Source organism: Balaenoptera physalus (assembly GCF_965194825.1).
Source record: "Balaenoptera physalus genome assembly, chromosome: 6".
Classification (NCBI taxonomy): domain Eukaryota; kingdom Metazoa; phylum Chordata; class Mammalia; order Artiodactyla; family Balaenopteridae; genus Balaenoptera; species Balaenoptera physalus.
Window position 1 is genome coordinate 39,631,894 of NC_138885.1, and position 15,259 is coordinate 39,647,152.

General features: G+C 36.2%; 1 protein-coding gene across 3 annotated transcripts in view; it reads left to right on the plus strand.

Moving 5' to 3' along the window:
* The window catches only part of ARHGAP15 (Rho GTPase activating protein 15), a 618,973-nt gene that overhangs the window by 473,541 nt on the left and 130,173 nt on the right, over positions 1-15,259 (plus strand). The gene's annotated exons all lie outside the window — the stretch shown is intronic.

Sequence of the window (15,259 nt, forward strand, 5' to 3'; positions counted from 1 at the left end):
AGAAAGCAGTGATTGTTAATGCCTAATCCCCAAATTAGTGTCATAGGCAATAAATGCTCAGCTTCCAAAGTGAAGTTAGATCAAGGAAAAGTGGATCGCTCTAGGCAGGATTTCTGGAGATGTGAAGGCTTCCTTTGGGCTTTAAAGAATTGGTAGGTTGGGATAGAAGGAGGGAGTGGCTATGATAGCTTAGGTCAAGAGTGAGCAAGAACCAAAGTATGGAGGTTATAAAGTACAGCTCTTGTTTGGAAGTAGTGAGTACACCAGTTTAACAGGAGCAGATAACAGGGGTCTGAGTGAAGTGGAAAGTTAAGATTAAATGGCAGGTTGTGTCACATAGTGGAGGCCTTGAATGGATGGAATAAGAAATCGTAGTCTTCTAAAGTACATTACAAAGGTGTGTTCAGTATATAAATACACTTTGTAAATGATACCTATTGTGGAGGTTTATTCAAGTGCCTTATCATACATTCAAATTAACTTACGGCTGTTCTATCACTTAAAAATAGCTCTGTTCATTAAAGGAAACGTAACCTAGATTTTCAGAAAATTAAAACATAATGTTCCTAAAATCATGTTACACCTTTAACCAGGAGTCATCATTTAGCACTGTCTTCCTAAACATTTCGGACTAAGGTGGAGAGTTATAGATCTAACAGGTTATCTGCACTTGACCAAACAAGATTCCCATTTGACTTCAAACTATCAACTTGTTTGCATAGACATGGCCACTGAACCTGGGAAACACCTATCAGTCCGTGTGCTTCATTCCTCTCAACTTTATATGTGTTTTGCCCCATAAACTTTACAATGAAGTAATTGTTATTAATCAGTAACACATCAGAGAGCACTGGGTTTGCACTGATCGGTATTCTTCAGGACAGATGACCTGAATCACAAAGTGTGACTTGTTCCGTGGACTTAAGCCTGCTGCCGCTCCTCTAGAGACCATGGAATTTACCTTGTCAAGCAAACTGATTTGTGTAGATGCTGATTTTGGGAGATTAACTATTAACACAAGAATCCATGTTGTTGGTTGGATATTTCTTTCATATCATAGTCTGGAGCTGTTTGCATATAAACTCATGTAAAAATAATTATATTCTTACTTCCAGGACATAAATTGAAATGGCACTCTTCTCTTCTTGCTCTGTTTCCACATGACCATTTTCCTCCCTTATTATTTTAGGTAGTCTTGCAAAAAAATAGTTTGCAAGTGAGGAAACAATGTTAAAAGCTTAGCTGTGACACTAACTTCCTGTATGAACTTGAACAAGTTAATTTCTCTGGTCCTTACATCTTAGCATGTTAAGTGAGGATAGTACTACATTGCTTGATTGCTGTGGAAGTTAAGTAAGATCATGTGTGTAAAGTGCCTGTCATAGTGACTGGCACATGAAAGGTGCTCGGTTAATGGCTTTTGTTGTCATTACTGTAGTAATCATTGTTATTCGACTTTTACTTCTATGTTGATAATTCTCAAATTGACCTAGTCAATCTTTATCCCCTTTGCTAAGCTTCGTATTCAAATATCCCAATGTCTGTTGGACATTGCCACCTGAAATGTCAATAGCATACCCAAACCACACTCATACTCCCCAGCAGCTTGTTGAGAACAAATTGAGTGAATAAAAAATCCTAGCCACTCTTTCTCAGGTGTCTAATACAAGACAACTATGTCAACACATCAACATCCTTCTAGCTAGAAACAACAGAGTTTCACTTGATTCTCTTTTCCCTTTACCACCACTACTTTCATTAAATTTTAAGGCCTCACAGACTCAGCCTTTTTGCGTTTCTACAAAAACCACTTAGTTTTGGCCTTCATGGTGCCTTGAACTACAGCAATAGCTTCCTAAATAACTTGCGTATTCCTACCTTTTCATTTCTCAAATACTATGTCCATAAAATACAGTCTGAATGGTATTATCTCCCCCCTCAAACTTTTGATGGTTCTCTCTTGTCTAAAGAAGAACATTTAATCTCTTAGCATGGAAGTGAAGGCAGTCGACTTCCAAGCTAAGTTCTCACCACGTTTCATGACCCACCTTTGCATTAGCCATAAAGAGGCTGCTTGACAATAATCAAACTTTCATCCATTTCATATCTGTTTGTTAGAAACCGTGGCTCTCAGCCTTTAGCATGCATGCATCAGAGTCACCGGGAGGACTTGTTAAATCACAGATGACCAGCTGCACCCCAGAGATTCTGATTCAGTAGGTCCGATATGGTTTGTTAATTTTCACTTCTAACAATGTCCTGTGTGATGCCAGTATGGCTAGTCCTGAGGCCACATTTGTATGACCTAGAACATCCTTCCTTACCCATCTCAGTCCATCAGAATCCTATGAATCCCTTACTGCCATTGCCTTAGAGAAATTTCATCTGTCACCCTAGTCAGAATGAACCAGTTCATACTCTGTGCTGGCAGAGGGACTAAGGGTTCTGAAGGCTTGGAGCCAGATTGACTGGACTCTAGCTAAATACCTGAGTGAACTTGGACAAATTACTTAATCTCTGGACCCATTTCCTTATCGGTAAAACTGAACAAATAATAGCACCTATAGCATGTGTTAATGTAAGGTAAAATAACTTAATACATGTGAAGCACTTAGAATAGTGCCTGAGAAGGGCTCAAATATATTATGTTTAGTAGTTCATACCTTTAATCTAACACTCCACTTAGCCATGTAATGACATTTGGGGTTTGCAGACCAAAGTCCTTTATTAGATGTTAAGTCCCCTGAAAACAAAGACCACATCTCCATGAATCTCCAGAAACATAGCCCCAGGCTTAGCACTTTACAGAAATCAAGTATAAAAATTTTTTAATTAAATTGAAATTCAGAAAAGATTGCAAAGGGATCTTAAGTAAGTAAAAATCTTCTAAACAATAAACAAACCATCCATTTCTTTTTCCCTCATCATAAAGATGAATATCAATGAGGTCAATTATTAATAATACATTGAAAGTAGGTTGCCTTTTCCTTTGAATTTTCTAAACTGTATAATTAAAACGGCTTCAAATTGAAAGATTGTAAAGAAGGAATTAATCTTATTGGTAAGTAAAAAGCAAATCCCGTGATTGATGATAGATATGACCTGTTAGCAATAGTTACACTTTTATACTTTCTTTTCTTACAATCAGCGTGTGGAGACCAGCATAATCCAATTAATTGAAATTCCCTTTTGTAGAGTCGGTAAAGCAGCGCATGATACTGAAACACCATTGAAGTCTTATCTCTGGTCGTATAATCCAAACAGATTCTCACTTTCCAACTACCAGCAGATCTTTATAAACTTCAGGAAAATAGAATATTTTGACTTCCCCAAACTTATGATAAATGTGATACACAATCACTGTCTCTGAACTTTAATCCTTTGTACATGCCTAACCATCAGTTTTCTAGACGTCTTTCTTGGCTGTGCCATGGTTTCATGAATACACCTGAGTTTTTCTCTCTTATGTCCTGACTTCCTTTAAAATATTGTTTTTCCACAGTAAATATGCAGTATTTTAACACAACAGAGCCTCTCAGCTGAGCTTCTTGCTCCTGGTACCTCTTGGACACACCACATCTCGTCCATATACTCACTCTGCCAATGCACAGGAACAATTATAACAGTATGCTGAATTAAAATTTACGTGAATGTGGTCTCTCTCACACGCACAAAATTTCTTATTGTACAAATGTAATGCCTTTTCCATCTTAACTAAGCACTTACCAAGCACTGTGGCCGTAAGTTCGGCAGTTTGAGGTACAGCAGTAAGACTAGCATGAATTTATTTTTCCTTTTTCACAATTTCACGGATAGAAGGTCCATTCTTACCACAGATCTTAGTAACTTCAGCATACAGCTCTTTTTCTTTCCTTATTAAGTCGAGAACTTTTACCTTTTCACTTAGAGGAAGCACGTTATGGCTTCTCTTTGGCACATCCGAATTGCCAGCATCACCACTCCTGTGCTTTGGGGCCAGTATTAAGTAAAATAAGGGTGACTTGAAGACAAACACTGTGATATTGTGACAGTCAATCTGATAATCGAGATGGCTACTAGGTGACTAACGGAGGCTACGCTAGACAAAGGGAAGATTCAGGTCCCGGGGGGACCAAGCAGCCCTGCCTGAGATTTCATCAAGCTACTCAGAATGACAGGTAACTTAAAATTTATGAACTATTTATCTCTAAAATTTATCACTTGGTATTTTCAGACTGTGGTTGACTGCAGGTAGCTGCGGAAAGCGGGAACCAAGGATGAAAGGGGACGACTGTAGTTAAATTATTTAGGGTGTGCCCCAGGAGTAATGGGATTACCAGGCTAGGATGAGTAACATAGTTAACAGGATCTGAAATGAAGCAGAATGTAGGCCAGGGTGAAGATTAGCAGCATAGACATGGGTGACATCAGGAACCAGAGGCAGAGACCCAGGAGTTAGTGCCACAGATTTGTTTCATGTTAGACTGGAAGAGAAGAAAAGCAAGGAGAAGAGCACCTGGCCGAAGAAGCCTGTATCTTTCCATTTACGTCACTCCTCCATTTACATCACATCCTCCATTTACAGCTTCCTCCACTGACTTTCTTGTGTGAGAACATGTGTGGTGAAGTTAGCCTAAGTACATCTCTGCTCTACAGAGAGGGGAGAGGCTCATATGGGCCAGAACTGCCTAGGCTGCTTGGAAATGTGTCTTACAACTAACAGGTCACCTGAGACCATAGCAAATGATGTCTTCCTATTTCTCTACAAGAGGAACTGTAGATAACTCTCAGACTTGGAAGTTTATATAGTTACGATCATCATCATCATCTTTATTTAAAAGGTACTTATTAAGCAACTAATTGAGCATGTCTGTGTACTAATGAAGCAAATATAAATTAAAGGGGACAAAAAAAAATAAAATTAAAGTAAATAAATAAATAAATAAAATTTAAAAAATGAAATAAAATTAAAGGGGGTAGCTCCTTCCCTAGAGACAGCACAATCCTAGTAGTGATGTTAGAGAACTTAAGAACTGTCAGACTTTAAGAGATTATATACCATTTTTTAGATATATTTCGATCCTCGTTTATAACTGCCTTCCCACCCATACCTCTTGCACTTAGCACATCTGACATCTTATAGGTGTTTTATTTTTTAATGAGTGACTATATTAATTTATTTGATTGATGGGTTTGTTTCACTTTACACTATAAATGTATTGCTGAAATTGACATAATTGATGGAATTCCATTCATTCATTTCATTTTCAGCATGCTCATTCCTTTTTCTTTTATTTGACTTTGTTCCTATTTAGATTTTTATTTCATCAGAAGACAGTCATTGTTATTGGGTTTATTTTTTGTTTGTAGTTAGAGTTGACCCTTGAGCAATTCAAGGAGTAGGTACGGCAGACCCTCCATGCAGTTGAAAATCAGAGTATAATTTATAATCCACCCTCCATATGTGCAGTTCCTCTGTAACTGCGGTTCTGCATCTGCTGATTCAACCAACCACGGGTCATGTAGCACTGTAGTATTTACTACTGAAAAAAGTTTGTGTATTAAGTAAACCCTTGCAGTTCAAACCCAAGTTGTTTAAGGATCAACTGTATTATTGTTATATATTTATTAAACATCAATTGTTTTAAATATTCAGACTTTTCTTTATCAGAAGTTACATCTCTCACAAGTCTCTCTTACGTTTAACAAAGACTTTATATATATTTTTAGTCTGTATCTTTCCTCATTTTACTCTTTGTTATGTATTTTTTCAACTATACAGTCAAAGGCACGATTTATTCATGGGCATCTGAGAAGAGTTACAGGCAGTAATGAATATATATTCCGAATCAACCATAGTTTCTCAAATATTGTGATGGTAACATAAGTTGGTTCACTGGCTATGAAGGTAACTTGGCAAGGTCTATCAATAGTTTACACTATACACACAACTTTTCACCTAGAAATTCCAGGTCTAGAAATTTGTTCTACTCACACAGATACATACTTAGATATAAATGATCTAAGTACAAGAGTATTCACATTAGCATTATGAAAAATATTTGACATTTGGAAACTGGTCAATTATTGTACATCCATAAAAGTAAATATGCAGCTGTAAAAAAAGAAAGAGAATACTCTCTGGGTCCTAATTTTGAATAATCTCTATGATATATTGTCAAGTGAAAAGAATCAAATGCAGAACAGTGCATAGATTATATCACTGTTAGTGTTTTGTGTTTTTTTTAACATCTTTATTGGAGTATAATTGCTTTACAATGGTGTGTCAGTTTCTGCTCTATAACAAAGTGAATCAGCTATATGTATACATATATCCCCATATCCCCTCCCTCTTGCGTCTCCCTCCCACCCTCCCTATCCCACCCCTCTAGGTGGTCACAAAGCACGGAGCTGATCTCCCTGTGCTATGCGGCTGCTTCCCACTAGCTATCTATTTTACATTTGGTAGTATATATAAGTCCATGCCACTCTCTCACTTTGTCCCAGCTTCCCCACTGTTAGTGTTTTTTTAAAAAGTGGTAGTTGAGGATAATGTTGCTTGAGTATAGAAAACATCTTTGAAAGGATACATGGAAAATTGACAGTATAGGTTTTCTGTAGAGGTGTAAACTAAGTAGCTAGGGATAGACTAGGAAGAGACTTTTGCAATATACTCATGTACGTTGAACTTCGTGTAAATATATTATTTCAAAATAAAATAAATAAAAGTGTTCAAAAAACAATAAGCAGCACACACTGCATATTAAACAATTGTAGGTTTTTGAGTATCATCTTATTAGGTGTTTTGACAGTTTTTATCAACTAGTTTTTATAGCTACTTTGCAATAAAAACAACCCTCATTGTGAATTATTTGTATGAATTATGATTCTTCAAAGTCATGGTAGAAAGGAACACAAGAGTAATTTTGTGCTTCGTAATTGGAGGCCTCTGGTGTCAGACAGGCAGACTCTCTTTTGAGGTGGGAAAAAAAATCTCTAAAACTTTTCATTCACAAAGAAAAAACCAAAAACAGTTATTGATAATAGGTAGGTCCATTAAAGAATCTATGTCACTATTCTGGACTTGGAATATTGTATAGATGTAGAATTAAGAGGATAGTGTTATCGTGTGGTTTCACAAAGAAAGTTTTGCATAGATCTCTAGCTATCCTAACTTAATGCAAGTAGTTGTAAAATTTATAAATCTTCCACTCTTATTGTATGTACCTTTGCAGAGTTCTGGCTATTCTTGTGATATGAAGTAGAAAATATACTCAACTACTACCATGGATCAATTAATAAAGATAACTTAGATGAAAAAATATTATCCTCAATAATTGCTAGACATCATCTCTTCGTTTTGGTTATCTTTAATTGACAACTAATTTTTGTCCTATCCAGGTGTAAAATGGTTTCAAGAAATAAGAATGGCACTGTCTTACTCTATCCATTTTGTTTCTATTTTATTGATGTTTGTTATCCTTTTATTTCTATTTTTCTGATAGAATATTTCCAGACAAGAGACTTCTAAATTAGTAAAAAGCCCAGTCTTTTTTCCTGCTAAATAATACCATTGCTAACCCCATGTACACCAACAGTGTAGTAAAAGGAATAGTTTAAGCCAGAAAGTATATTAAATTCTGGAAATATTTGCCAAAGTCTGGCTGACAAAGAAGATAATGTCCAAATAAATTTTCTAATAATGTTATAACAAACCTGTGCTAGATCTTTTACATATATTACTTCACTGAATTCTCACACAAAATTAGGAGGGAGAGATGACAGTTCTCATTAGACAAGTGAGGAAACAATACATTAAGTAACTCTATATATGTGCATATACCTACAATAGACATGTTATCTGTATATGGGTATTTATAGGACTTAGTTATGTTTATTTCCTAGATATCATTATGAGATATGTTTTGATCTGACCTTCCGCTTGGTATTTACAAATGTAATGTAACTTGGAGAGAACAAATAGCAATAGTGTTGAAACTCAGAGCCGATAACAAAGAAAACTTTCAAAAATGACTCTGTTGAAATTTAATCCTACGGATTCTCTACCCTTTGGAGTATGTAATGTATGAAATCATCCATGGAATTCAAGTAAATTCAGAATCTGTTTGGAGAAGACGGTCAAATAAAACGAACCATTGTGTATAGTGTCTGCAGGGCACAAAAAGCCTTTGACTGCATGGAATTAAGAGCAGTGTTGGAAGCTCTGAGTAAGAAAGGAATTAAAGAAATATATATTGGTATCATGAAATGCATCCTTTTTTAATATTTATGATCCTAACAAATAAAGTCAATTCATTTTTGTCATTGTTGTTTTTGTTGTTAGAGTCTGGACAGGGCTACCTCTCCTCAGATGCCTAGACAAAAAAACCTAGAAGCCTGGAGAGAAGCATAATGTCAGTAACATCATTTTATAAGCTGGCATTATACATGGAGTTATGATGATGGGGAGATGTTTTATGTTATGCCGTTATAAATTAAAAATGCACAAAGCAATGACACATTTGTTATACTTTCCATCTGTGGTGCTTGCTTCACAAATTTCAGTTGTACCTATTTATTATGTTATTATTTACATTCAGATGAAATCTGAGGAAAAATAAAAATAAGACATACTCATTCCTGACTCAGTTCCTGTATTGGATATAGTAGAAGGCTGCTTCACCACCTTCAAAGAGAGTAACGAACGATATTTCATATTAGCCTCTGACATTATTTGCATGCCTTGGGCTTCTTAAGTGATTTCCAAAGAAATATGCACAGCATGAAGTCCATAGAAAGCAAGCTAACATGGCATGCCAAAATATCCCAGTGGATTTAAGAAATAAAAGCTTTTATGAATAAGGTTTTAGTATTTTAGAGCATTTCTGCTTATTTTCTTGGTTCCTCCCTCTTTCCTACTGCAAGGGGGCCACACAAAACTGGATTTGGTAGACCAGGTGGCAAAAGTGCCCATTCTCTGCATAGGTCAAACCATCTCCTCTTACAGTAAAGTAACCATTTTCAAATGTAAGCATCCTAATAGCTTCCTGGAGATTACTGTGATAAATTGTAAGGAATACATCTCTTTGGTTTTGGAATATGAAGTTTCATATTTAAAACCACTTTCCTCCTTCTTTGATAGATACCATGGCCATAGAGGGTTGATTTGGCTTGCATTGAGTTTTCCTGAGAACATTTTAAATGTTCCCTAGTATTTCATGTCTTGGGCTATAGCAGCCATGAAATATTTCTACTCTTGAAGTAGTAGCTGGAAAAAAGAGTGAGTAAGAAAATAGCAATCATGATTTTATTCTTTGTCTGGGAGCCATGCTAAAGAGTATCCTGCATGTTTATAGAGCAAGTAATTAGAAATAGGTTGATCTTGAATAGGCAAGCAATTATTCAACTTATTCCACCTTCAAACCCTTTCTCGGAATCTAGATAATTATTTTTATTTAATTTGAATTACCTAAACAGCTCTTTCTGTTGTCTATAATATTTCATAAGTGTGGCGTAGCCCATGTGTTGAGAAAATGTCTAGATATGATCTAGGAACATGACATCTTTCTCTGCACAGGATCTTTGGGCATCGTATTCATTTTCTAGGGCTGCCATAACAAAGTGTCACAGACTAGGGGAGATGGGGGTGTGGGGGATTGAACAACAGAAATGTATTTCCTCTCTGTTCCAGAGGCTAGAAGACCAGGATCAAGGTGTTGGCAAGGTTGCTTTCTTCTGAGGCCTCTCTCCTTAGCTTATGGATGAGTGTCTTCTTCCTGTGTCTTCACGTGGTCTTCCTTCTGTGCATGTCTGTGTCCTAATCTCCTCTTCTTATAAAGACACCAGTCATATTGGAATAAGGCCATCCATATCACCTCATTTTACCTTAATTACCTCTTTAAAGGCTCTATCTCCAAATACAGTGACATGGTGGGGTACAGGGGGTTGAGACTACAAGTTATTCACGGGGGTGGGGGGACACAATTCAACCCATAAGGAACATAAAGCACATTTGGGGGGTGAATTTGTCCCTGCTTGTCATTAAGGTCAAAAGAGTATTATTCTAGGGGACAGAAATAAGATGTAATATGCCTAGAACCTAATTTATTTTCACCTGAGTAGTATTTCTGAGCACTGGTAAAGCCCTCTCCTTTGAGGAATATAAAGCAGCCTCAACAGCTGTAGCTTTGAAAGGCACAAAATACAGTTCCTGGTATGTAGTCTCCATTCAATCTATATTTGCTTTATAAAAACTAAGTGAACAAACAGACTAACTGGTCAACCAGCCTAGTTTTCAAAGATATTGTCCTCACTGAAGTCTCATGTTGTACCCAAGGTGTTATAGGAGGGGCTTTAGCGAGTGCAACGTGGAAAGAGGATGGTTTTGGCACGGGGTTAATATCACCGTGTTTGAGAATTTGGAACCTCTCTAATCCACCAGAAATCAAATTGAACTGTCACTTTAAGGAGCCAACACAATGGGAAAGGTTGAGCTAGTCAAATGATTCAACCAACTTCCTTCTGATCCACTCCTTTAAATGCTAACCTCAAAATCAGCTATATCCTTATAGATAAACAGTATGTTTTATCCACTTTTAGATCTACCAGTTTGATTTTATGGACAAACATATTATTATTTTTTGGATCAATAGTCTCTCTGGCATCTCTTTCATTCCTGATGTGACTTTCATGTACCCAGCAGGGCTTTCAGATAAGGTTTCCAAATGGTCATCTGCGCTGGAAGCAGATACCACATCCTTCATGAGAGTTTCATGATGTAATAGGTTCTTGTCACTATATTAATGAAATCAGAGCTATTCTCTCCATATCCTGCGAAAGTTGGGCTGTCTTTTCCTCTTTATTTTTTTATTACAACAGTAAAATAAAAGTTAGTAAAGGGCTTTAAAAACTACAAGGTAAAAATGTACTTGTTTTTCAATACACAGAGAAGTGCCTCTTTATTCTTATATAACTATTCTGTTCTGGATAGTCTAAGTTTATCTGCAGCTGCATTTCAACCAATACTAGGTTAACACAGTGAGTTTAGTTAAAGTCAGTCTTGATATTGCAACTTCTGGTTACACCAGTCTATAGAGCAATATATAATACAAGAGGAAAGTGGTGATTAAGCTATTAGTGATATTTAAATGTGCCTTTTTCCATGGAAATTACCATGACCTACTGTGGCTATCAAAAGGTCCATCCTTCAGCTCTCCTTTTTAAAAAAGATTATTCCTAATAGCTATTGTCAAAAATTTTTAATTTCAAATATAATAGTTTTTAGCTGGATATAGGTAAGTTTTTATTTAAAAAAATAAAATACACAGAAGTCCCTTCAAGGAAGGACATTTCAAGATGGACTTGAATGCTTGGATACAATATTTAAATATATTTTTTGTGATATCATAAAGGTCACATAGTGACTTTGGATTCTGGAGGTTAACCTATCTTCAATTCTGTTTAAATGCTTTAAGCAAAAAGCCATGACCAAAATGAATTTACAGTAGCCTAAGTAGAGGGCCAGGAGAAACCAGCACAGATTATCAGCATGATGATTGTGAGATATCTTGATTCAACCAGACTTCTTCCCAGTATTGAACTCCAGCATGTAAAGTTTTTGTTGAGCTCATATGACAGATTGCATCACACTGAGGTAAATCCTCTAAAACAACCAGGATGGTTTATGGTTTATGATGTTTGCTCAGTATTTCCATTGCTTTAATCCCTAATGTATTTTGTCTTTTTGGCCTTTATTCACTTTCCTCATCATGATGGTGTCTTGGATATATATATATATATATATATATTTTTTTTTTTTCTCTCCAAATGTTTTTCAGTTTTTCAAAATCACATTTTCTCATTTGATACCAACAACTATCCTTCTGAATATCTTCATTTCACAAATAAATAAATAGATATACAATGAATTAGTGGTAAATCCAGACCTGGTGTTTTGTATAATCTCTTTCTCACCCTATCATATTTCCTCTTCACTCCATCACCACATAACAATTTGCTACATCTTCTGTCCCATTCCTAATGCAGTTTCTTTTTATTGCCAGTTTGCTTTATATCTGTTTATATAAGAATCTGTTCCTTCTATAAATGAGTAATTATGAAAGATCAGAGTAAGTTTACAGGTAAAAGCATAGCCTCAAGTAAGATGTTTAGGGATAAAATATAAAAATCACTATCTTTGAAGTAATACTCAATCTGCTACCACTGGCAATTGCTATTTATTTGCCTTTATCCTTTCAGCTTCTTCCAGCCAAGATTAGTCTGACCATAGTGGTTTTGAGGGGAGGCTTACTGGCTCCTTAGCCTGGGTTTATCACTTGTCAGCCATGGAAAAGTTACTTAATCTACCCATGCCTCATTTTCCCTATCTATAAAATAAGGTGATAATAACAATAGCATGTACCTCATTGTCTTATTGAAAAAAAAATTATATTAGATAATAAATGGAAAGTGCATAGCATAGTCCCTAGTATGGTATAAGCACTGAATAACTGTTGGTTATTCTTCCTGTTGCAAAGCTTCCTGAAATATAGTCATATGAATTTTGAATTTTGTTCTGTAAAAGGTTTTTATTTTGTCAATAATAATTACCACCTCTTAGGTTCATATTAAAGAAATCTCAATATTCACATATCTAGTTTTCTATTTCTCTGCCCACCTAAGGTAAACTTCATAAATCGATATTTATTGAGTAACTTTTATAGACTCTTACAGGCTCCACTGTTGTGGTTCTCACCTGGGGATAACTTTGCACTGCCAGGAGATATTTGGCAATATCTGGAGGTATTTTTCATCAGCAGCACCGGGAAGTGCTACTGGCATCCAGTGGGCTGAGGCCGGGGATGCTACTAGATATCCTAGAATGCACAGGACAGACCCTGTAACAAAGCATTCCTCAGCCCCAGATGTCAACAGTGCTTCACTATTGACAAATCCTGCTCTGTTGAAAAGAGGGGAAGCAGAAGACATCATCACTGCCAACAGAGTAGTTAGAAAATGCCTATCAGGTAATACAAATATGTTCATAATGATACCTGTTAACGCGGAGACAGGTATCACTTCATCATCTTCACTTCATCTTCAGAACTGATTGGATTCATGAGAAGGTGTGCAAATATGGACACAACTGCATGTTTAAATAAGTCACAGTGGCCTTGAAAAATATGCCTTAAAGTCGTCTGGTTTACAAGGAATCTTAAACTTGGTTGTTCACAAAAAATCTTAATATAAAAATTAGGTATTATATAGCAAAAGACTCTTTCCAACCACTTGCCATATTATTTGTTGAAGCTACTTGTTGAGGGGCTACAAATTATCTTTTTAAAGTGAAGACTACATAGTAGGAATGCTAGTTTAAGTAACACAAGTTGATATATGGCATTTTGAGTGGATATAATCAAATGGTATTTATTGGCTGGTAAATTATCTTTTTTATGTATATTAAAATATTTCATTTTCACAGTCAGTTGAATTAACTGATGTTTGTGTGGAGGTGACAGACATCACTGGCATCTGCCTTTGGTTAAGCAATTATTTGTTCTTACTGTTTTCTTGTTCAAGATAAAATCATTCTCTTTTTATACCTGCTGAACACTTTCATTTGGCGATCTTAAACCTATGCACCAAAATGACATTTTGTATTGGACTTTTGTGATAAATTTTTGGTAGAGATAGTTGTGTGTGTGAACATGTGTGTGTGTTGTGTGTGTGTATGTGTTTATTTAGGTTTCCACTTAAAGTTCAGTGCCAAAGCTACCGTACTTATACATTTTCTAAATGTGCTTTAAGCAATAAGTTGTACAACATTTTTAGAACATGTGTTAAGCTATTTCTCTAAGAATGAAGCTCTTAACAAAACATAAGCACTCTGCATGAGATCTTAGCAGCAAAGTGCTTAAAAGATAAAGTAAGAATTGGTACCATGGGAAGAACACCAGCTGTAGAACGCACAGGTCCATTATGAGAAGTATGGTAGTGGGTAGGGAGAAAATGATTTAATCAGGAGTAAAACCAATTTTATTATAAGGGCACGCAGGGGGTGTGGCACCATAGTGAGAGGGACATTTCAAAATATCTGACAGATTTCAACAACGTGAAAACCCCGTTCTTTAAAGTGACAGTAAACCCCATCAGGTCTCCCTTTTTGATGCTATTGTTAGCAGTTGACTGTTTAAAGCTGGCCTGCTAAGATGCTGTCGTCCTATTTCAATAGTGTGTAGCCAAATAAAAGACTAATTGTTGAAATACAATCAATCAAAAATGATTGCAGGGCAGAAAGAAGGTCTCCTCTGCTGATTTTGTTGTGGATCAAATTATTGTGTTATGACTGAGGTAGGAATGAAGGCTGAAAGGGGAGAAGAAAATAGCCCGTCTGAAATAAACAGATTCACCTTCATTCCTTCTCTTTGCAAACAGCCAATTGAGCAGGCACATAACTTACTAGCCCTGGAAGTAATAGTCCATTTAGAAAAAAAGATCTGATAAAGATTTCGGCTAATATTTTTAAAAGGACATGAACACTATTAGCAGAAGAGCCCATGCAGAGATTCCCTATAGTGACAATTCTCAGCTTTTCTTACATTTTTGGTGTAAATTCTCCTCTGCATTCATAAAACTGACACAAGCAAGCATCTGAATATGAGCTTCAGACATCGGTAAGGAAACACAATTCTAGTTGACCAAATACCTATTAAGTTCTTGCCAGGATACTCTGCTTTCCCATTAACCCCCAGGTTGTCCAAAATGATTAGCTTTAGTTTTCATTAAGCCCAGAATCCAAAATCTCTTCTGTGTTGTACGTTCAGAAAGACAAACGCTGTGGGTCAGCAGCAATGCTTTTATGCCTGCTTCCTTTTAGTTGTATGTAAAGATGTCACTTTCAGACCCTATTACATCCACTTTTTGGGTGAGAATGATTCCAGACTTTCATACTGAAGACTAAAAGGAAGGAAATAATTGCCCAGCGACTCTTTATTTCTTCTAAGAACTTCATTGTGGCCTTTATTTTCTTTAATATTTAAATGTCTCAACTCACTCAAGCTTCCCAAGCAAACATCTCCGTTATTTCTAAGAGGAGTTGGTAAGCACTTGTGGTTTGTCTTTAGTGTGTTATCATTTTTGACAGCTTTGCATAGCCTACGTAGGCCAACAGGGGTCTGTCTAATATTGTTGCTGGGCACATTTTCCTTGCTGAGATGAAAACTAAAAAAAGATATTTTTGAAGCAGTAAGAAGGAATTAATATCCTTTCTCACTCACTATTC